Source organism: Euprymna scolopes, chromosome 9 (genome assembly GCF_053919585.1).
Source record: "Euprymna scolopes isolate OS-2025 chromosome 9, ASM5391958v1, whole genome shotgun sequence".
Taxonomy (NCBI): domain Eukaryota; kingdom Metazoa; phylum Mollusca; class Cephalopoda; order Sepiida; family Sepiolidae; genus Euprymna; species Euprymna scolopes.
This window is the reverse complement of record NC_136490.1, coordinates 429,241-454,820: the sequence shown is the minus strand read 5'-3', so window position 1 is coordinate 454,820 and position 25,580 is coordinate 429,241. Positions and strand designations below refer to the sequence as shown.

The 25,580-nt window shown below is 36.1% G+C and overlaps 1 protein-coding gene across 2 annotated transcripts in view; it reads left to right on the top strand.

Moving 5' to 3' along the window:
- LOC145284415 (uncharacterized) overlaps positions 1–25,580 on the top strand; it is a 92,055-nt gene that overhangs the window by 41,077 nt on the left and 25,398 nt on the right. The window contains exon 3 of one of the 2 annotated variants that reach the window (XR_013868821.1): positions 12,458–16,353. The exons of the other annotated variant lie outside the window; for it this stretch is intronic. The gene's annotated coding sequence lies outside the window, so the exon portion shown is untranslated. Of the gene's footprint in view, positions 1–12,457; positions 16,354–25,580 lie in introns of those variants that run through there. 2 annotated transcript variants of the gene reach the window in all.

The window sequence follows — 25,580 nt, the reverse complement described above, 5'->3', positions numbered from 1 at the left end:
ATGGGAACCACACAGAGTTATGCATTTCTCCCATCGTTTGATGCAGCTCTGGAGATCGTTTTTGTAGAACACCACAGGTTGGTCCTCCAACCACGATGCGACTACAGAAATCAAGGTTGCATCATCTGGGAAACGCTTTCCTTTCAAAAACAACTTCATGGCTGGGAAGAGGTGAAAATCAGAGGGTGCAAGGTCAGGAGAGTAGGGAGGATGGGGAAGGATTTCATAACTGCACCCCCTGTGCTTCTGATCTGGCGACATGCGAGTTGTGACCGGAGCGTTGTCCTGCAGGAGGAGGGTAGCTTTGCTGATCTTGCCCCGCTTATTTTTATTTATTTTTTTATCATTAAAAAACTGTACTTAAGCATTTAATGAACCGCTTTTCCATGATGTTGCCTCAGTATATCCTGACAGTTTACATAAACCACAGGAATATGCAGAGTAATGATAAAATTTTAAAACTAAAAAAAAACCAAACAAGCAAAAAGAAACTATTATTGCATAGTCATTTTGATGAAAATAAATGGAAATACAATAAATACATAACATCAATCTACATAAGTTTCATGAATAAATATTTTCTGTTTAAATGAAAATACAGTGGACATGTACAATGTGCACCCTCTTATAATTGCTTTCGTTTTTTATGTAAATCTTTCAGCAGATTATTGTCAATTGGACACTAATCTAACCAGATTATCAAAAACCAAAAGCAAAAAAGTCAATATTTAGAAGGGGGGGATCAGTTTTTAATTACAACATTATAGTAAATCGATTCCCCATATTAGAGACACTCAATGAGAAAACAAAATGTTTCAAATTTTTTTTTATTATTATTAAAAATTATTTTGAATTGTGAAAAACTAAAACAAAACTGGTACTTATGCATAGACGATACCGTGAGCTTTCAAAAAACGATTATTTTTTTCTTTGAGTTGGCAACATTTTTAGGGGAGGGGATTCCTGTCTACCATTTTTTCTTTCACTTATAATTTAACTTATTGCGGTAAATGTGGGGAGAGGAGTGACGGCCCAAAAAATTAAATTATAAATCAGAGCATAAAAGTTAGATATGATCTCCCCACTTAAAAAAGTGAGAAATAAAAATGACGCCCCCCCCCCATCTAAAAATAAAAGAAAAACTTGCACAGATGGAACTCTCCAATAGTGGACACCACCTCTGAAAAAAAAACCCAAACAGCACCCGCTGTCTTCAAAAATAATTTTCATTAAGTTTTAGCAAATGAAGAAATAAAAATAACTCTCCCACATGATGTGTTCTTGTCGAATGTTTCTAATATGGGGGATTGCTTTACTAGAGCATTGTAATTAAAAACTGACCACCCTTTTAAATGTCAAAATATAAACTTTTTTCTTTTTGTTTGTTAGAATCTGGTAGATTAGTGTCCAACCGATAATAATCCGCTGAAAAACTTGGCAAAAAGTGAAAAGAAAAAAGTTATAAGGGAGAGGTTCATTATACACATCTGCCAAAAATACATTTGTTTGTAAGAAAAGTTGTTTTTTGTTAGAAAAGTGGGATGGGGTAGAAAAGATTGTTTTTTTTTTTAAGAAAAGTTTTCAAAAACAGCAACAAATAAAAACATTTTTTTATAAGAATAGTTCCTTTTTTGTGAGAAAAGTTTTTTGAAAAATCCTTTATTTTTTTTGGGGGGGGGTATGTTATTTATTTTTTGTTAGGAGTTTTTATGTAATTTGTTATGGAAACTGTAATACAAAAAATGGATGAAAAAAAGAAAATTGAAATAAAGGTAAAAGGATTCTTATAACAGTCTCTGCGTTTTCCCCGCAGCCTCATTTTATTTAGTCGAGCAGCAAAATTTTGCACACGGGCAGTGAAATTTTTTGTCACATTATGAGATTGCTTGTTATAAAAGTTGTGGGCATGACAATCTTGATTCTCTCTCCCCCCTCGACAGACGCACGCGGATGATATGGTAAGCCGTTTTCTTGGTTTTCACAATTTTCTCTACACTCCCCATTGATTTCATGATCATAGACAGGAGGTGATGGTCTTCACTGAGCACTCCTTTGAAGAGGTTTCAACCTCATGTGTACTTTCTGTCTGCAGTCTTAGGGTCAAGAATCACAGTGTCCACAGGGAGGCTGATCCAAACTTCTGCCTGATAAAGCTGGTGTAACCCAGAGCAGTGGCTCACTGGTCTCAGAATTTGATTTGCTTTCATCATCCAATGGTGGTTGTGATTGTGTTGCTGGCTATGGGTCTTTAATGTGAGGGGACACACCATCAACCTGCACTGATAGCATGCTGGTTACCTCAGTGACGCATCTGGTACCATATCTTGTCGTACACCTGGTGCGCAGATTTTTTATCCAAACGACGTCTCAAACTTTTCTCTGGTCACTTCCAGTTCAGCCAGTGGGTTGGCTTCAATGCCCATCATTCTGACATGGTACTTATGCAATGCTTCGGCTAATGCTGTGGAAGCATTTTTTGGAGTGACATTGTATCAGTCGACTGCCTAATACACTGTACAGTCCTTCCTGGCTGGTTCTGTGGTTTCATTTGATGATTCTGTTCCTACTTACACACAGATACATGTTCTAATTATCCATAAATCTCTTGAACACCTCGCTCATAAACGTAATCTCTTGAACACCTCACTCATAAACACAGTGCCATTGTTGGTCAGTATTTCAAATAGTGGTCCTCACTCAAGGAAGATGGCGGTTGCATCTTGCCAATGCAGCAACCGGCATACTGCAAACCTAGATGAACTGCAATCAATAAGCGTAAAAAACTTCTCACCATTGTGATTAGTTATATCCATTGTCAGGCTGTTCCAGTTGTCTTTTGCACTCAATTTCTTTTCCAGTTGAACAGGTGCTGGATCGATCGACTGGCAGATTTTGTACACTTTTACAACCGATTTCACATTCTCTTTGGACACTTGCAGGTAGGTTAATCTGGTGAAGTACAGAGTTCGCTTCACATCCTGATGTCTGCTTTTAACAATAGACATTGGCTACCTGGTCATGGTCTAGTTCATCCTCCTACTGCTACACAGCTTTCAAGCACTAGCTCTCCTCTCCTTAGCATAACATTTTCTTGACTTCCACAATTTTCCCTACAGAGACAAATAAGTTTTTGTATCTGAATAAATTCTAATAAGTAGCTATTGAGTAGCTTCTGGCTAGTTCTGCATTCTTGTTGCATTGCTTTGCCTCCTTCCCCATCCCTTCCACATAATTTTTAGTAACCTTTTTCATAGGCTTTCATGTACTTTTTTTATGGTAAGGGTTAGAGTTCCAGCATCATGATTTGGTATTGTCACTAAGAAACCATCCTTGATGGAGTCGAATACTCCAAACCCCAAGAGTGGTTCAAAGAGCCTTTCAACATTGTTTCTTCCTGTTGAAAACTAATTTGTCAATTTCAAATGTGTAGCCGGGATCTCTGATTTACCAGGGATTCCTAAGGGAATATTCCTGAGAATGTTATTTTTCATATTCCTGAGAATTTTATTTTTCATGGCCTGAGTGATTTGTCATATTCTAATGGGTAACAAAAGTTACCGGGTTATGCTGAGACATATTAATAGAAAAACAGGTCGTTAAATGCACAAGTATAAAAAAAAATCACCAGTTTATTTCATGTTTAGGTAAAATTCTATACATTTATACATGTGCACCACTTGTGAATTTCATACTGCCATAAACTTACTCCTGCACAGAGTGCTCAGTACAGTAAGAGTCTATAATCATGCATCATCCTTCAATACATTTTCCCTATATTTTTTTTTAATTTTATTTCTCCTGAAAAAGCTTTTTTACATTATTCCTTTTTTTTCTGCATATGTTTTAAATTTTGTTTTTTGCCTCAAAAACGAACATCTATTTTCATTTTTATATCCACCCCAGAGTTAGGGAGTGTGCTAGTTATCAGGTTGACAAGAAAGTTCTTGCAGTTTTAAATTCAGATGAGCTATCTCGACAAAAAATTATCAAAATAAGCACCATCAGAATCAACACACTTCTACCAATGCGAAACAAGTGTATTTATGTCAGTAATGTAAAAATCTTGCGTTCTGGTGGCGATGAAGTTGCTGAAGGCGTTTTTGATATTGCTAAAAAAAAATTTAAGCATTTTTCATGCAGAAAGTTGGCAAGATGCTTGAAAAAGTGGTAGTCAGTAGGTGAGAGGTTTGGAGAGTATGGTGGATAAGGCAGAGTTTCATAGTCCAATTCGTTCAATTTCTGCAGGGTTGGTTTAGCAATGTGCAGTTGGGCATTGTCATGGAGGAGAATTGGGCCTTTTCTGTTGACTAATGCTTGATGCTGTCAAAGTTTCTGATGCATTTCATCCATTTGTTGACTGCAGTTTTCAACTCTAATGGGTTTGCTTGCATTCAATAAACTAATGGATCAGATCAGTCACAAACTATCAAACAGTCAGCATGACCTTCTTTTGGTGCAACTCTGGCTTCAGGAACTGTCATAGAGCTTCGTCTGCATCTAACCACTGAACTGAGCATCACTGGTTGTTGTAAAGAACCTACTTTTCATATTAACTTTGACTAGAGCTCTTAATTGATCATTGTCAACCATGATGCTCATTATCTTGAAGACTCTTGTTGCTGTCACAAATTTTTTTAAAACCACCATTGTGCTGTGTGTTCAGTAGTTCCTGGGCCAAATGCTTCGTTGATATCATGACCTGTATCAGCAGCTTTTCAACCTAGCCTAAGTTGAAATAAGAAAATTGTGCAAATTTGTGTTTTCCTATCTTGTAATCAATGTTCTGAAAAGAAAACAATTGTTTCAAAACGATTGTAATTTAAACAATTAGAGTGAAAAATTAAAATTATATATAAAGTAAAGGTATTCTAACGAACACGTAGTGGAAAATGCATAATAATAAATATTTGAAATCAAAATTAAAAATTTGCCAAGAATTTTCTTCTCAACCTGTACTTATTCAATTTTTATATATAGTTTGGTACTTCTATAGTTGGAGATCCAAATTGCTCTGAACATTTTTGATTGCAATTTATGGAACAGATAGGATTTGGCCCAGATGTCACCAAATAATCAATTAGCACCTATATTGACTGAAAAAACTTTTCCATTTTGTCCTTAACTAAAAACTAGGTTCAATAACTCACCCGCCCCCACCTCCATGTAAAGGATAGGTTTAATAATTTTCTTATTCATTAGGTGAATCAACTTTGTTGCTTCTTTTTTAGGAAATTTTTTGTACTACAGGCCTCCTATTTTATTTAAGCGGATGAGTTTATTGCCTCAGCTATGAAGCTGCCTTGTTCATAATGAGCATGGAGGGTCGATACAGATATTGATGTACTCTTCAGTGCTGCTTTCTGGACAGCTGTTTTTCATCACTCTAATAATAAGTAAATATATACGAATTATTTCTCTTTCGTTTTTATTCCTTAACCTTGTCTCTCTAAGTCATTGTTCTTGCTCAATCTTCTTTCTTACTATTTCACTCATGTATAAAGTTGCAAAAAGAAATATGATTTAATGCAGACGTTGAATTAGAAAAAAAAAAGAATAAGAACATAGTCCACACACTCCTTATCTCTCCCTCTCGCCATAGTCAGTCAACAAATTTCACTTAAAATATTACTTTTGAATGTAACAGTAAAAATGAAATGAACCTTTTTTATCACTATAGATTATTTCTTGCATAAATCTGGGTTCTGTTAGTATAGGGATATTAAATTATTTTTTAGATATAACCTACAATGTTTAAAAATGAATAAGATTAAGATTCATTGATTGAGATTGTCGGACTGACTTCCTCATCTTGTCAGTCCGACAATCTCAATCAATGAAAACACCTTATCTCAAAAATACAGACAATTACTAAGATTAAGATTGTTAGTATGTTTACAAATGCATACACAAAACATCTGACTTTCATTTATATAATAGCTATATACTACGATAAAAGGTCACTTGAAAACTTTGGAAATATGGAGTCACGGAAAGGAAAGATCCCACTAATCAGTACTATTATGCTGATAAAGTTTAGCTTATTTTAAATACTATTGTCATATTCTTCATTAATTGACCACAATTAGATTTAATGACATAATATAGCTTTCATTTCTTTTGTTCTAATGAGTTTGTAAAAGCTGTAAAGATATGATGTAAGAGCTGAAATACCATCATACTACCAAACACTTTCATCCACACCATCTAGCATGGTCTTGAACCAATCTGCTGAAACAACCCAACATGATCCTGAACTCCACTGAAGTAATTGAACACGATCCCAAATGACTCAGTTGAAACAACATGGTACCAGTGTTATGTTGAAGGGGGGATCTATATGACCGTATTTATACAGCACCAGAAGGAATATGTATTGTTAGGGGTTCTGTATGACGTGGATGGGACATGGATATATTACGTACGTGTGTCTAACTTGTGTAATGTCTAGTGGTATAAACATTATGATACATTTTAACAGTAGGCATGTAACAAAAGTGACAAATAAGAAGAGACCTTGCGAGCCTGTCTTTGTTTTATCATTATTTCCATGGCAAGTGCTCATCTGAGCTCCAATCTCTGGTCCCCCCTCGCCAATCTTTCATGATAAACACCCGTCTAGTTGAAACCACTTTTAATAATTTTCCCCACTCTTTATCGGTGTCAAAATCAAAATGTAGATTCCATGAACAAAGCTTCTTTCTTAGAAGTGCATGCCTGTGGAACTCTCTTCCGTTTGCTTGTTTCCCACCTGACTAACTTTTGGATGTCTTCAATTCCAACATAAACAAATTCCTGATAAACCGCCCCCTTAAGTAAGACACTTTATCAAAGCTCCATTACTAACAATCACTATGATATTATCCCATTGATTACTGTACATGCAATAACCCTTATCCCCGAGTGGCTTCCGGGCCTGGATAAGTGGTGACTTCCATGTAAAAAAAAATAAAAAATAACAGTTCCCTAGAATAACCTCAAACCAATCAGAGAAACATACCTGGTCCAATCCTGATCTTGTTTGATGGATCCTCGGGAACAGCTAAAAAGAAGGTTCAATCCCAATGAATCAACAAATATTGAGTTGTCTTTTCTACAACTTTTATTTCCGATGTTTCCCCATTGGAAAACTGCTGCTGGTCCTAAACTAACACATTCTTACCTTTCTACTGGGAGCCATCACCATCCGACTTGATCTGCTCTCTCTCACTCATGATCCTTCTGCATCTGCTCCCTTTCGCTTCCAATCTCGGATTCATCAAATCATTGTATCTTTTTCTAAAACTCTCACTAAAATCCACGTCACTTTATAATGACCTCTATGTAAGAGTCATCAAACTCTAGAGGTCAATCTATAATAAATTGTTGTTGATGTTCTACATTTCTTAATTTATTAAACATCTTAACATAAATAATTTTCTCTCGTTTCCGATCTCGTCTGTCAAATCATCGTATCTTTTCCCAAAACTCTACCTAAAGTCCACGTCACTTTAAAATGACTTCTCCGTAGAAGTCGTCAGATTCTAAAGGTCAATCTATAATAAATTGTTGTTTATGTTCTACATTTCTTAATTTACTAAACATCGTAACAATTTTCTCTGTAAATATTCATTTTGCTATGATAACATTCTATTTTTACAAATATTACAATGATCATACTAATTGACTATTATAATTTCAGCATAATAATTGACCATTTTAATAGTTTCCGGTGTTTTCTGGTGGACTACCAACATAACACTCCTTTGATTTTATTTTATCACAAATGTATGACATACATTTGTCTACACACCAATCCTATTTCCTGTTCGCATGATCGTTAGATTTTCCACACCCTCAGTTAGCTAAGAAAAAGGTCGAAACCCTTATTAATTTTTCTATAGTTGGTCTTTACCTATTGACCATTGCCTTATTTCATCTAGCCAGTCTCCTGTCTAGTCCACTGACATTTTCCTTTTGGATGTAGGTTACTTCCTGCAACTGACGTTGGCTGTTCATTTCTAGCATCCTCCGCAGTCACTCGCTGAACGACTCAAGTGTTGGCTTTTTATAATCCTTGCATGAACCCATTTTCACTCTAGGTAAACCTGACTAAGACATTGACACACCATTCCTGAGCACTTCCGCACATGCTCATCACACTCCTCCCTTATGTTGAGACCAAAGAAATGGCAATGTAAGGTAGCCTAGTTTTCCTGGTACTTCATTTTAGCGGTACAGGTTCAGGAACTCCTCCTGCTCTAGATTCTTGACTGCATCAATCTCTGAGGAGCTTTTGTCATGTGGGCGTTTGTATAGCAATGGGGCTTTATCATCTGAGGAGGTAATGTCGTCATGGATGGAGCAATTATTTTGGTACAGTGTATGCATATATTTTATGTGGCATGGTATTTCATTAACTGAGACTGTTTGCTATAGATTTTCCTCACTGTATCCATACTGAACTGCGTTTTACATCTTCCCTGCAGATTTTTCATCCAAACCGCATCTCTCTCCTTGTACAGACTAGCAACTTCATTATCAGACACCACCTCTTCATCGATACCCTTTACACAGGTCCTATAGGTGTATATTATGTTCGCAGGTACAATTGTAGCTGTCTTGATGTCCTTAGGCATAGTGGGATGTCAGTAAACTGCAGCCAAGTTTGTGCATGTAATCTTGACAGTATTTTATTGTGTGATGGAATCTCTCAATTATTCCAATTCCAGATGGTATCAGATAGGCGCACCAAAATTGTATATGCACGTCCCACATCCATGTAAACGCAGTAATCTCCTTGATCCATGTAATCTTCTTCCCCAAAATACGACTCCATTATCAGCAAGCAACTTAATTGGTGACCCCTTTTCACAGAACACAATTTTCTACTGCTTGATGATGCAAGCAGAGTCTTGTCGGGGCAACTGCTTTCAGATGGCCAAATTGGCTAGGGCCATAGTCTACCAACGTCAGGTACAGTTTAGGGCCGAAATTGGTTATATCCATAGCATCCCTGCTACAGTTTTGTGACATCAAGCCTACCTGGCTTCTAATGCACTAGAGCTGTTCTATGGATTGGCAGTTTTTACAATCTCCAACTTCCATCTGCATCTCAGCTTCATTTATTTCTAGGTTGATTAACTTTACAAAGTACAATGTCCTCTTCACACCGGGATGTCTGCTGGACTGATGAATTGCATGTACTTGAGGTATTTAGGGGCTTTGGCACATAGGTTCTCTGGTTTCTGTGATTTTACAAATTTCATTTTACCATCACTGTTGTACCTATGTAAGTTTGTCAGCTTGGTTATTATGAAACTTTAAAAGCCTTACATCAATCTTCAGTGCATATACTGCAGTCAATCAACAGGCAAAAATCACTGCTCACACAAATTCTTCCAACTGACTTTGCCGCTTCTTAAATGTCAAATGATTTCTCCTTCCTCTCCCACCCACAAATGACTTGTTTTTATGAGGCATGCACACGTGATCCCGCGAGACTTCGTTCACTACAAAATGTCACGCCCGCCCTGATGGACTCTTTCTTTCTTCCTCGACGCGTGCGACTCACAGGACAGACAAACCTGAGGACGTTTGTATGGTAAGCCATTTTCGCCACATATACTATGGTCAACTCTTGGAGTATGGACAGGCGCCTAATTAAAATTTCAGAGGTTATTTTAGTGTGCACTCTCATCTGTCCAGACAATGTGTCAGTTATCAACTGATATACACATGTAGAGTCCATTCGTAAATGGTTTTGGCTTTCCACTGACATTTATGGTCAGAACCTTACAGCACAGCATCAAGCTCAGCCAAGTTCATATACTTGTCATTATGCACCACTCAAAACTAGTTTGCATTTTCTGCCACAGAACCATTGCTTTCCACAACCACACTGGTGGCAACGGAGCAGTAACCTCTTGTCCACAGATACAACAGTCACCTTACACTGGATCTTACTGGCCACCATCAAACAAATGTCTTCGATCATCTGTACACTGAAAATACTATTCGACAGGTAAGTATATCAGGGACGACTGGAAGATCAATCCCACACTGCCATAACAGTTTTCCTTGCTCCTCCTGGACACATAATTGAAACCTCAGCTGTTCTGGGATCCTGCTTGCCAGACCAAACTTTTCCAAATGTTCCTTGACATGGGTTGCAGAATGCACACACTCTCTTTTGAAAAATGTTAATATAAGCATACATAGTCATGTTTATGATCGTATTCTGGCTGTGGACAGTGTTACCAATGGCCTGCCTTATTAAAGGGGTGACATTGAGCCCAAATCTGAGGCAGGTAAGACAATATTGTTGTCCCTTGGTCTCCACTGTTTGGAACAACCAAAGAGACTTATCAACATGTACTTGCAAATAGGCTCAGTGTACGTCTAGCACTGCAATGTTTGGTCCTTGCTGTTGCTATTCCCTTAATTTTTGCAAGCAAACATCTGTGTTGGCCGTATGCATGCCCACCTACTCATTTAACTTTCTATTTGTTTTCCTGGACAACTGCGATGAGGAGAATTAGTCTCTTTGGGGGGGGGGGACCAAGTTCGTCCTCCGGATATTGGTAGCTAGCCATTATTGATCCACATTTGCAGGTCACCATCATATTCTTCATAGTTTTGTGTTAGGACTAGATATTCTGCAAGTTTATTTTTCAATGTAATTTAAGGTTGGTCACCAGCCCATTGCCAAGATCCGGTCCATTTCTGGGTATTCTTTTCATACACTACAGTGAAATTGGGCTCAGTTTTGCACCAATGTTAACTTGCATCACTCCTATTCCACAGCAATTATGTGTGCTTCTGTCTGTGACACAGAGATCACTCTCCTCATTTATTGCTTACAACACGTATTGTGGACTAGAGGCTGCATGCATCTGGTATCAATTAAAGCTGTACATGGTATTACATTGAAGCGAACAGTTACACCCGGCAATGCACCATTTACAAGTTTGGGGGATGAAATAAGTGCTGAATTGTTAGTCCCTCCCTGTTGGTTTCTCAGACAAAATCAAGCAATGTGCCCATACCGCTGACATCAGTAACACATGTTATTTCTCTGGGGCTTGACACCAGCACCTTTGATTATCTTACCATCCCTTAGATAATTGCTTGCCCTATCATTGGATTCATTACATTATATCTGCAGGGAAGTATCCATCAACTGCAGCCTGCTCTATAACTCTAGTGCAGTTCTTCAAAATGTCAAGAGTGTGTGCCAATATGTTTGACAGATCTAGGTTCTCTGTCTGGCACAATTTCATTGTCAAAATGACCTGACATGATCAAAAATGATATGGTACCAAAGCAACCTAAGCGATCACTTGCTGAAGGACTCTGGCATCAGCTTTGTATAGCCCTTGGATGAACATTTTTGCCATAGGCAGGCCTAAGTCATTGACACACCATTTTATATATAGATTCATTATCTACCATCATAGTTTGATTACTAATTAGTTATGCAGGTACTTTTAGTGGATGTTATTCAACTTTCTGCTTAACCTCTTTCTTGAATGGTGGCAGACGTCTCTGTTACATAGTTCACTTGTAAGTCTTCTTCACTTTGATTTTCATGATCAAATTCAGGATAAATAATTGTAATATTTTTATATTTCACATTAGTCGATTTTTATTATTCTAGATTTTAAAAATGTCCACATAGATACCTCATAGGAATGCATAGCACAAAAACATTGTACTGCAATTATTTTGACCTTTTCTACTGATTTGATGTGCCGAGCATGTGCGAAAGCATACAAGCATATGAGTCGGGCCTACCTGGGGTGAAAAGCAAACCCGAGACTTTTGATTACAAATCAAGTTCACTAATGAACTACCCCCATCTTACCCCAAAGTGACGATTTGATTTTGCTCAACGGCTGTGAAACGAACAAGCCGATAAGTGATTTGCGAGTTTTGAAATACACTTTATAACTTGTCTCGCGTTATTGGATTTTCATATTGTGACGTGTCAATTTGGCAAGATTGTTCGGTTCTGCTTGGGAATGTGTATGTCTATTCAACGGTATTTGTTCATGGCATGGCATGTCGATTCAGCAGTGGTATTCAGAATTGTGTTGACTAATTTGTTAAGGACCATGCCGTCACATGTGAAAACATATATATATATATATATATACATTTTTTTCTGACGATCTCTCCCTCGTGTAGCGACATGTAATATTTGTATATATTATAAAAACAAAAAGTGTATTTTTACAAATACTCATTACATTAAGAATATTCACTACTAAATTATATATTACAAATACAAAATATCATTTTCATTACAAAAAGTAGAGCAGGCAATTTTATAAGTGTCAAATTTTGTGCATTTTGATTAAAAATGTATACAAAATATTTCTTAATAGTAAAATTATCACAAAATGAAATTCTAATTTGAATTTAGATAATCTTATTAACATTGAAAACTCACTATCATAATGTTTATTTTTTTTTACAGATAATCGAGTTAGCAAGATACTGTTTTTTTTTTTTCAACAATTAAATGGATATTGATTTCTTACTGATACAAGTAGAAAATGAAGAATATCACAGACTGGAATATTCAAAAACTTTTTAATGTAAAAAGAATAATGATTCAGTTTCAAAAAATACTTTAAAAAATTGATTTGGAAATCGTGATTTAGTCATCTGCGGGTTTTCTTAATATTAAGATTTTATAGCAGATCACACTTGACTGACGAAACACAGGAAATAACGTTGATGAAATGCATGTCTATAAGGTTTTTACAAAGTCATATGGCAACTTTGCAGCATATTATTTATATAGAGTTTGACCATTGAATGATTTAATGATTTGATTATTATATCTCTGCTAATTGATTTTCTAACTAGAAAATTAAACTTAATTGGTATATACCAATACAATTTGGACAAAGGTTGTATTGTGTTGTGTACAGATGATCGCTTTTTAAATCATTTATATTTACACTAAAATATATACTTTAGCTAGAAATCTGCTTGTTCTCACAAAAGAACCCAAATTCTGCTCAACTGTCAAAATTGAAGATTCATGTGAAAGCAAAGATTGAGGGGAGAACATTTCCTTGTGAGATATATAGAAGGTCATTTTCTCAGGAAAGTCATTTAATTAGACATATCAAAAAACGGATAAATGCAAAAATTATTTGTTCGAACTCCTGCTTTCACACAACTAACTTCAACTATAATTTCCATTATCTCCCTCAGCTATAGAACAAAAAATCCAATAACAGAGATAAGGGAAGTTACATTTTGGTGAAATGTCTGAAACTACTTTTACAGAAAAGTCAGACTTCAAAATTCAAGTGAGTAAACCTAGTAGCAAGAAACCATATTCCTGCGAAGTATGTGGTTCTTCATTTACAAAAACATCAAGCTTGACAACTCATGTACGCTTACACACTGGAGAGACGCCATATGCTTGTGAAGAATGTGGTTTTTCATTTTCAGAGAAAAAAAATTTAATACTACATATCAGAAAACACAGTGGGGAGAAGCCATATGCTTGTAAACAATGTGGTTCATCATTTGCAGAAAAAGGAAAATTAAATCAACATATGAAAACACATAGTGGAGAGAAACCATTTAGTTGTGAAATATGCAACAGTTCATTTTCTGCTAAAAAGAACTTAAAAGATCATCTCAGAGTTCACAGTGGAGAAAGGCCATATGTTTGTGAAATATGTAATAAATCATTTCGATATAGAAATGGTTTAACTCATCATCTACGAATACATGCTGGTGAGAAACCATTTTTTTGTGAAATATGTGGCCTTTCATTTTATACAAAAAATATATTAAAACATCATGCAAAAATACACAGTGGAGAGAAACCATATGCTTGTGAAATATGTAGTAAATCCTTTTCACAGAACAGTTATTTAAAGATGCACCTGACAACACATAGGACGGAGAAGTGTTTTCCTTGTGAAATATGTAGTAAATCATTTACTACTAAACGTAAGTTAATACTTCATGTTAAAATACACACTGATGAGAGAAAATATATTTGTGAAATATGTAGTAAATGTTTTACATGTACAAGTCATTTAAATGTGCATCTCCGAATTCACAGTGGGGAGAAACCATTTGCTTGTGAAGTATGTAGTAAATCTTTTATTACCAAACCTAAGTTAAGACGTCACTTAATTACACACACTGGAGAAAAGCCATATGTTTGTGAAATATGTAATATATCATTTTCATATAAAAGTAATTTGAATCGACATATACAAGCACACACTTAAGTGTGTGAACCACCTGTCATCCAACTGTAAGATTCTGCTGGGGGATGGTCACTATACAGTGCAACACAATGGATTGTGTATCTACACTAGACAATCTGTAAAAAGATTTATATTGAATGCAGCAGCAACTCATGGGAACATATGCCAGAAAGGACAGTTGGATATAAATCATACACCATCCTCTCTGACTGCAATTCCTGCAACTACATAGCGAGAAAACTGAGCTATTAAACTTGATAGAGTGAAATCTGACAAGAAGAAGAAAAGAAGGAACGTTAGTATCATCAATGTTTGTTTAAACAGAGCTGAGAGGAAAAGAATAACAAAATAGCAAGCTCTTATGTACGGCATAAAAAGAAACTGGAACCCTAGCATTCCAGTAATTATAAAAGTAACAAAATTCATTAAAAATAATTTCCAAAACAACCTGGCAAATATACCCAGTGAACTAAGTACAATAGAGATTCAAACAGTTGCACTTAAGGGCATAATTAGAACCTTAAAGGCATCTCTGGGTTGGAATATGTAAGATAGTGGGTAAATGCCTGGTATATGGTATCCAGTCCGATGCCACATCTTCAGCTAGACAAAATAATAAGAAAAAAGAAAGAAAGATACTATGAAAAGAAAATGATGATACTGTATAGAGTAATGTACAGAAATCAGTGTCTATCAACGCTATATCTGACCAAAGAAGATAACAGTTTAGCCCAAGAGCTGATATTACTGAGTCTTCCAGAAGTTAGATCTGATTATTGATTAATGAGGATAGCCCATCTGCATGGCATTTCTTGGTAAATAGTTCAATTTAAAATTATAGTTCAGAATGATGATAGCCTGTCTCAGAAATCTGATATATAATCTGGTAATCATTTTTCAATCCAAATATTATAATCTGCAAATTGGAAAACCTTCCATGCAAATATCTATAAACATTTTTTAATGCGAATAGCATACTGAGAGTTTTTTCAATTTGGCTCTATGCATGGGTGTTTTTTTTTTTTGCTTTGTCTGACATAAGATGTCGAGCTAGCATCACAGGCTATAATGATACCTAATTGGGCATTGAAGTGTCAGAAATATTAGGTTGGTGCATAAATAATTTTTGTATTCTGTTTGCAATTTTTCTCAATAGATTCATCCAGGAAGGCACACACAAAGTTTATACAACCTAGTATGATGTCAACACCTGCTGGAATATAGTAGGTGCGACCTTAACTCCAAATGTAAGATATTGGTCGGGCAATGCTGAAAAGTGTGCTGGTCGACAATTATTATTATGATTGTTATTAATATTTGTAATGTAACTAGCTCTATAAGAGCCAGGCACACCCTAAAATAAAGCACTGTTGCCACATCTGGACAGGAACTGCTTGGTGCGTCCTATCCAGCCTTGATAGTGTTCAAAACCGGCTTTGAAACCTAGTAGGTGATGCTCTTTTGTCTACAACCTCTTTCACACAGTCTTTTATAACAAAAGGAACATGCCTCCTCCTCCTAGTCAATATATTCATTTGTCATTTTCCAATCAGTTGGATTATTCCCCCTGAAGCTGACACCACCAACATAAGTAATCCAATTTTTTTTCTTCACAGTTTAGCCACACTGAAGAGGTGTGATACAGCAGAACACTGTCTGTGGATGACTAATATATATATATATATGAATCTAATTAAATATCGCATCCGTTTTTTTACAAAGTCATCTGGCAGAAGTAACATCAGAAAAACTTTTAGGTATGGATGACTCAAACTGTATATAATATATCTTTCTAATGCGAATATAAAAATAGAAGTTTTATTCAAACAGACTTTATTTGAACTTTTATAACAAAACTATGACCTTTATAATAAAAATGTTTATGAACTTTTTTTTTACTTTCATAATAAAAATATATTATGAACTGCTTTTTCAAACATTAGAGGTGTTGGTATTTTTTACACTAAACATAAAAATAGAACTTTTATAAACAAAATATTTATGAACTGTTTTTTTTTTAAATATATATTTTCTTTTAAGCATACAAGTTGAACTTTTATAATATATTATGAACTGTTTTTCAAACGACATAAAAATAAAACTTTTATAATAAAATATATATTTCAAACATCATGTGTTGGCAATTTTTATAAATAATAAAACATAAAAATAGAACTTTTATAATGAAAGTACATTTATGCAATGTGTTTTTTTTTTCAAATAAAAAAATCATAAAAACACGTATCCAATAAAGAATATTTTTAAAAAGATTGTCTTTGATTGGCACTCACATTAATTGGTAACATCTTGTCAACATTACCTATACAGTAGAACCCCAGGATATGACATTAAAAATTAGTAACAAAATACATTACATTTTGAAGGCACATGTATATAATCAAATAACATTATAAATAATACTGTAAACCGAGGCAAATACCATAACCAGGGTGCGGAAAATCATTGTATTTTACATCATAACCTGAAAAAAATGTATACTAGAACCACTATATCTCAGGGTTCTACTTTATATATAATGAGAAAAAATCTCATTTCATTTTACTATTGGAAAAAACACTTCATAAACTGTAATATATTGGGCAGAGTTACTTTCCTTACACCACTTATTCTAATGGGACTAATCATGCTCCTTAAAACTAGAGACACATCGAGTCAGCTCCCAATGAGATAAAAGAACGTTTTTTGTTCAACATGAGGGACAAATGAGAAAGCGAGTCCACCATCAGTGAATATGTGGCCACATTACAAAAAATGCCGGAGCATGATACAACTTTGAAGAAAAGGTAAATGAACACATATATGATCGTTTGATGGTGGGAGTGAAGGACGAGAAGCAAATCCGGCTTACTTAATCTATTTTCCAGATCGAAATGGCATAAAAAAAGTTAGATGTGTAAAATTTAATGACATATTTGATTTTAAAAATGACAAATCAGTGGACAAAAAACTAGAGGGAATATTACTTAGTGTTTTAGATTTGAAACTATGTTATTGCTAGCAGAACTTGTTTTTGTGCAACAAATGAGGATGCCACATTATGTGGATTGAGGGACATTATTCTAAGAGTTTGGCCCGACACAATCAAACAAGTAGACAAAAATATGAGACCTTATTGGCCTTATCGAGATGAACTAACTCACTGGAGGAAGTTCGGGACTCTTCAACAAACAGCAAATCTGATGACAAGGAAGAGCAAAAAAAAGGGAAAAAAGAACAGGAAAAGTACTCAAAGTTAACAGCAGCGAGTTACTAAACTATGTCATAAAATATATCCCGATTCACGTCTCTGTTATTAATATCTATATATGCGATCGTCCAAAGGATGACAAGAAAACATTTCATGTTACGACATGGTGGCAGCGAACGGGATTCTTTTTGAAAAAAAAGAAAAACATCAAAAATATGCAGAGACGAACAAACTAAATGAATTCAAGTGGTCAGTCTTCATGTTTCCGAGGTGCACATGGGAATCGTGAATGCCATATAAAAAAAAAGGCGTATACAATAAATCGTCATGGCGAACAGAGCGTAAAGTAAGTACATCAATTTTAAATTATCAATATAATTTTCTGATGTTTTATTTTATTTTTGTTTGTTGCTAAAAAAATAAATTAATTATAATGCATACAACCGCAAGCGAACCGATTATGCACTGGCACTCAGAAAATCTGGTCGATGCATTCAGATTTTTCAAACAGCGTTGTTCGCTATATTTTTCTGTAAAAAATAAATCCGTCGAAAAACAGGTAGATTACAGTTTACTATTGTCTGACGAGGAAGGACTTAGAAGGTACAATGCCTAGACATTCGAAAACGATTCAGACTGAACGAGTCCAGAGATTATTTGGCAAAAATTTGAGGAGCGGTTCGAGCCTCAAGTTAATTTCTGTATTGCACATTTCTACCTTCGTCAATACAAACAAAAAATACAGAAAACATTGATGATTTTATTGCAATGTGCAGGTTACAAGTAAACAAATTTAGGTTCAGAGATAACCTGGAAACTGAAGAACATCTCATAGAATAAATAATTACCAGCACAAGACACCCAGAATTACAGAAACTCCTGCTATCTAAAGGCATGGAGCTGACACTTAAAGAAGCCATAAACAGTGGGTGAACACACGAAGCGTTCCTAACTTACATGAGACAGATGACCGAGATTCAAGAAAGTGATTGTTGGGAAATAGACTCAATCAGAGCCAGTGTGGCTGATGTGGAAACTCATATCAAAAAGAAAAATGCCCAGCCTGGAGCACCACATGCTCAGTGTGTGGGAAAAAGAATCATCGGGCTAAAATGAGCAAAAACAAAAAGGAATGCACAAGAAGATTCACCCAAACCAGAACCATGCAGGACCGTAAACAACGGCACGAAAATAAAAACAAAAACGGAATAACTGGATATGTTCATTGAAATCAGAGCCCAGGGAAGTTTATAGAAAATTTGAACACAATTCAACAGCAAAAAGATCAGCATACTGAAGTCTTCACTGAACTGAGAATAAAGCTCCCTTATAGACAAGACACCCATCTATTAAAGACCAAAGTGGACACAGGTGCAAAAGGAAATACACTTCCCCTGCAAAATTTTTGGAAGATGTTCCCAGAAAAAAATAATCGGGGACAGCCTATCCCAGGTTCAACAAAAAAGGAGCACACCATACTAACTGCATATAATGGCTCAAGTATAATGCAGCATGGTTCGATTTTTATACAATGAGCACACAAAAATAAATGGATCACGCTTAAATTCTTTGTGGTTACAACAGAGGGTCCTACAATAATAGGACTGCCTTCACTCAGAAGTTTGGAGCTAATAAGCCTCCACTGCACAATTAGAGAAAACCAGGAACCTATTAATTCCATTGTTGAATTAGAGGAGTCATACCCAAATCAAATTCATAGGACATTTCAAAAGCAAATACCACATAGTCCTAAAGCCTGATCATCAACTAGTGATCCATGCACCCAGAAAATGTCCAATCCATTTGAAAGATGAAATTAAGGGAGAATTAATGTCTATTGAATCACAAGGCATTATTAGAAAGGTTAGTGAACCAACCGAATGGGTTAGCAGCATAGTGTACATTTGGAAAAAGAATGGAAAACTTTGCCCATGTCTTGACCCAAAGGATCTTAATCGAGTGATCATGAGATGCCATTATAAGACTCCTACAATCTGTCAGAATCTCAACACTTTTCCAAGTCGGATGCTAAAAATTGATATTGGTCCATACCACTTGACACAGAATCACAATTATTAACAACCTTCCACTCACTGTTTGGGAGATACTGTTTTCAAAGAATGCCCTTTCACAGGATGTAGTCATGCAGAGAATGGACATGTTACTGGAAAAATGCCCAGGTACAATTGGACTAATTGATGATGTCATTGTCTATGGGAAGACTAAACAGGAGCATGAGCAGGTTAATGAAAATAGCACAAGCTGAAGGATTATGTTTTAACAGTGAAAAATGTGCTATTGATCAAAAGCAGATCAGTTTTTTTGGTAAGAATGGTGTAAAACCAGATCCAAGCAAGGTGGATGCAATAAAACAACTATCCAGCCCTAGTAACGTCACAGAATTGCAAAAGGTGTTAGGAATTATCACCTACTTAGCTCCCTTTATTCCACATATTTCAGATTTAACTGCACCTATGAGAGACCTACTAAAGAAAAATTCAGATTACTAATGGACTGCATAAAAACATCAAGGATTTGACTTGCAAGGAAATGTCCCTCACATACTTTGATCCATCTAAAGAAACAAGCCTACAAGTGGATGCATCAAACAAAAGTTTAGGCGCAGTACTCCTTCAAGAAGGGAAACCAATTGCATTTGCGTTAAAAGTACTAATGGAGATGGAGCAAAGATATGCCAACATAGAGCAAGAATTTCTATCCATAGTTTTTGGCTGTGAGCGATTCCAAACCTACCTATATGGATGTAAATTCCAAGTAGAAAGCGATCATAAGCCATTAGAAATGATCAGCGTAAAGAATTTAATCACGGCTCCACTACATTTGCAACACATGCTGTTACGTCTACAAGGGTACGACTTCAGAATCATATATCGCCCAGGCAAAGAGATGACCCTGGCAGATGGATTTTCTTGTTTACCTAACGGAAAAAACAAGGAAAAGATCAACCTCAATATAAGAGTGGATTTTGTTCAATTTTCCATATAAAAAGTAACACAGATAAGACTAGGAACAAAAGCTGATCCTATACACTGTGAGCTTAAGGAAACCATTCAACACAGCCAGGGAAATTAGCAAAAACCTACGGCCATATTGGTCATATCAGGACGAGCTGGCCATTGAAAATGGTATTTTAATGAAGGGTGGTCAAGTGATTATACCCAAAGTGATGCAGCCGGAAATTATACAAAAAATCCATTACAGAATCGAATAGAGAATCGAAAAATGTAAGCTCCGAGCCAAAAGTTGTGTATTTTGGCACAACATAAATAAGGACATTGGGCACATTGTTGTATGATGTCATCTATGTCAACACCACTGGAAGGCACAGAGTGCAGAACCTCTGATGCCACATAAGATTTCTGTGAGGCCATGGCAAATAGTGGCCACAGACCTTTTCCATAGTGAAGGTCACAATTACATACTAATGGTGGACTTCTATTCCACATACCTTTCGTGAGGAAATTAAAAGAATTCTCCAGTCAAGAAGTAATCAAACTGACTAAACAAATATTTGGAGAACAAGGGATCCCGGAGAGAGTCATCAGTGACAGTGGTCCTCATTATAGCCTGTTTAAGCAATTTGCAAGGAAGTGGGGATTTGAACACTATACATCATCCCCTAGATACCCTCAATCAAATGGCCTAACCACATGCATGCAAGCCATCAAATCTGCTATTCAAAAGGTTACCTCAAGCAATCATGACATAGACAGGGTATTGCTATGTTTATGGTCAACCCCTATCGACCATATAATTCCATCACCTGGTGAATTACTATTAAACCGAAAGTTTGTAGAAAACTTACCAGTAAAGTGTTTCAACAATTCGACCCAACAAAAGAATACTGCAACTCGCATATATCGAAGGCAGTCGTAACAGAAGTCTCAATACAACCAGCACACCAGAGATTTACTGGAAATACAAGAAGGACAACACATTCGTGTATATGTCCTGGAATCCAGTAAATGGTCCCCTGCAGTTGTCACTCAGAAATGTGTGGAACCCAGATCCTACATGGTGCAGACTTCATCTGGAAAGTCGCTTCACCAAAACCGCAAACACTAGAGAAAAGTTAAGTCTGCAGCAAGGCTGAACCCAGAAGCATCTGCATCCTCAGAATCCAATGAAGGATCAACAGTTGGCATAGCAATGGGTCGCGCACCCGTGGAACAAACCAGCCCCACCACTGCAGATGGTAGACCTGTTCCAGATACACCCCTCAAAACACCTAACACTTATCATAAAGCTCAAAGGACATCCAGATTCCTAATGTGTCGTAGTTTTTTTGTTTTTTTTTTTTAGGAAAAGAGGGATGTCATATTATGAGTTATTTCCCTTTGATCTTCCCTCTCTACTAAGTAAAATAAAGATTAGTAGGAACCCTTGCCCCCACCACTTTTTATAAAATAAAGCATGCCAACATGGCGGTGTCTTAAAATATATCCCGACTCATGTCTGTTATTAATATCTATATATGCGATCGTCCAAAGGATGACTACAAAACATTTCATGTTACGACAAACAACAAACACGAATAGAAAAAAGGAAAAGTACTCAAAGTCAACAGCAATGAGTCACAAAACTCCAAACAACAAACATGAACAGAAAAAATGAAAGTACCTGAAGTCAACAGCAACGAGTCACTACCCTCCCCCTCCAAAAAAAGTTCTCAAAGTCAATAGAAAAGCAACACAATTTTAAAAGTTGAAAATTACGAAAGAATAATTATTTCAAACAATGGCTCTCTCTATGCGATAGAACTCCTAGACTGGGAAGACACCAACCTGAAGCAAGCATGAAGAGAATAGAGTGAACACTTAAAAGACTCATTTACAGCATTCAAAATAACAGACAATGAACGACAGCTATCACTCTTTCGTAGTCTCACCATCACCCTAGCAAACAACGGCAAAGACTACTCAACTAAAACAATGGCAGTGTGTAACGTATGTCTGCTGCCAACCGATTGTTGACACCTCGACTCCTCTAGACGAAATGCATAAAACCTAGTTGCGTGCACACAGCTGTATAAAGGACATTTTGGTTACACGCACATTTGCCTTTCTACACCTGCACAAATAATATACCATAAATAGCAAAACTTGGTAATTATTGCAGAAGTTGTTGAAACCACCCCACGTGACAGCGTTGTTGACTTTTCGTCCAATCGTGGCTCTGAAGAAATGTATGTTTTTAAATAATATACTGACTATCTCCACATGACAGCACCCTTATTAACTAACCATGTGACAAAAATAGGCAGTTTAGGCCAGCCCAGTATACTGTAGACAAACAACATGAACTCCGTCCTTGTGACATTAAACTCGTGCGCACCTGTCATTTAACTCTCCACATAGAAAAAGATTTTACCCTTATCTAATGTTTTTCTGAAGTAAACAATTGAATTCTAATTGTTTTAATTTCATTTAAAAATTACCTCACCAGCCAAGATGACTTTCTTGTTAAATTTTATGTTTTTAATTATTTCTGAAAAGAACTGCTTAGAATTTTAACTCATAATATATTCCTCTTTTCCTAAAGAACATTTATTACCTCAGTCGCAGGAAGATACTATCAATTAAGAGGAAACTTTCTGGCTTTTCCCATTTATTTTAAATTTGGAGGAAATAAATTTTATATGAAATTTAATGTCTGCTTTGGTCATCTTTATTTTGGTTGTTCAATTCATTTAAAAAAAATTTCTTGAGTTTGCGGGGCTAACACCGATACGCAGTCCTGCAACAACTCCTTTTATTTTACAGGGGAAAAAAACAAAGACATCATTCAAACCTTAACACTGGAGATACCACCAGGCCAAGTAGAGCTTATATACTAAACAACAAAGATAGCCCTAGATGAATATTTTATACAGAAAACAAATTCGGTCTTCGAGCGTCATAAATTCTGGATACTTAGTCAAGAAAATGGGGAGTCATCACACGATTACGTCACCTATCTATGCATACAAAAAGCAAAATGCAACTTTGGCGAATACAACCTGGTCAAGGCTATAGTGGACCAATTAATAGAAAAATGCACCTCAAGCAAATGACGTTGTGCATATTTGAAAGAAACTGCAGAGGAAGCACTTCGAAGAGCATTTATATTTGAATCCACTGAAACACGGGCTGAGCATATAGAAGGGAATGAGAGAGGGCTCTCAGATATCCACCAAATTAAAACCAACTACAAACAACAACAACTTAACAGTGGGTATAGAAAACCACCCAGACACAACAGGAACACTTTGAAATCAGTCACAAAATGCTACTGTTGTAATGGCTCAGACCACATACACGGTCAAACAAAATGCCCAGCATTTGGAAAGAAATGCAATTACTGTGGAGCAATAAATCACTTTGAAAAAACATGCCTGAAGAAAAAGAACAACAGTAAAGGAAAAGCAAACATGTCAGACATATACAACTACGTCCAACCAATATCAACGAAACCAAAATCTGACAAACATCAACCTCATTGACAGAAAAACATTTAAAGGAATCCATAAATTACAGCCAAAACTGACATTAAAAGAAACAAGTTATACACGAAAAGACTATGGGAACATGTCCAATACCACTAAAAGGAGAATTTTTTGCAATGCTAACAAACGGTCCCAAAAGAATGGCCCACGAAATATACGTTACAAAGGCATATCAAGGTGGTAACATATTAAGCAAATGGACCAGCATCGAACTAGGGTTTATTAGCACTCCACAGGTGAAATCAATTACTGAAAAAATATCCCAAAATCAACAATAGAAATTTTCGAGCAACACCTGCCCTCACTAGAAGCATTAGGAAAGATGAAAAACTTCCAACTTAAAATTAGAATAAATGATAACGTTACACTGGTAGCACAACCACCAAGACGGACACCATTTCATATCCAACAAGCAGTAGAGGGAAAATAAGGGAAATGCTAGAGAATGATATTATTGAACGAGTGGAAGCTCCCACTCTGTGTGTCTCACCATTAGTAGCAGTGCCAAAACCAAATGGTGAAATTAGAATAGGTGCAAACCCACGCTTAGCAAACAAAGCAGTGAAACGCACTCACTATCAAATACTAAAAGTTGAACAGCGATTGAGTGAAATCGGCAACGCAAACATTTTCTCAAAAATCGATCTGAATTACTATTATCAATAAATAGAACTGAATCCGGAGTCTAGGGACATCACTACCTTTTCATGCAAGTTCGGGATCAACATGTACAAGGTGCTGGTTGTTATACACCTTAGTTCCTTCACTGAGTAAGCAACTGGAATAGTCTCTGTTGCTCGGAGACTTCTTCTGTTAACCTCTTGTGATTAAGTTATGTCTTGGAAGAGGCCCACCTGTGCTTCTACACACAAAGCATCTGCAACAAAAGAGAGAATTAGAGACACTTTAACAATCTGGCCTCTCTCTCTCTGTTTGCTACCCATCAGATTGGTCCGTTCCAAAAGGCTCCCAAGAGCAACACACATTACCCCTCACTCATATCACCTGCATACATCTTTCCCGAAACAAATAGTTATCAGTGAAACTAAAAAATTAAATCCTCCTACACACCGATCACTTTGTAAAGTAGCTCCATCACCAAACAAAAATTTAGTTTACTAAAACTTAAACATAGTAGCCTTTCCTTTATATTGACTCTTTTATTTATTTAAAAATTTTTTTTTTTTTTTACACAAGCTTGCTTAAGTGATTGATCGATATAGCTCGTTAGAAATGTCCTTTTTGGAGCACTTCACATAACTTGGAGCTATTGGCTCCAAATTTTGTTAACACATTACTAAGTTGGTTTTCACTCTCAATCCACTAAACATCAATTTCCTGTTTGTCTATGGATTCTCGTATGCTCAGATTTCGAATTGAAGACGTCTATTCTCGAGATGGTTGCATGAATGAGCAGCATCGTATAAAGATTTGTTATCCGTTAAGCAAGTGATGGGTAGAGAGACATCCTTTTCGCCAAATATGATTTCGGCAATTAGTTTGGACCATAAATATGCATGATCAGCACCTTCAGCAAGAGCCAAGGTTTCAGCTGCTAGTACAGATTTTACTACTCTTTTTGTTTTCGAAGAACACCAGACAATGGGGCATGATAATTCACCATTTGTTAAAAATAAAATGT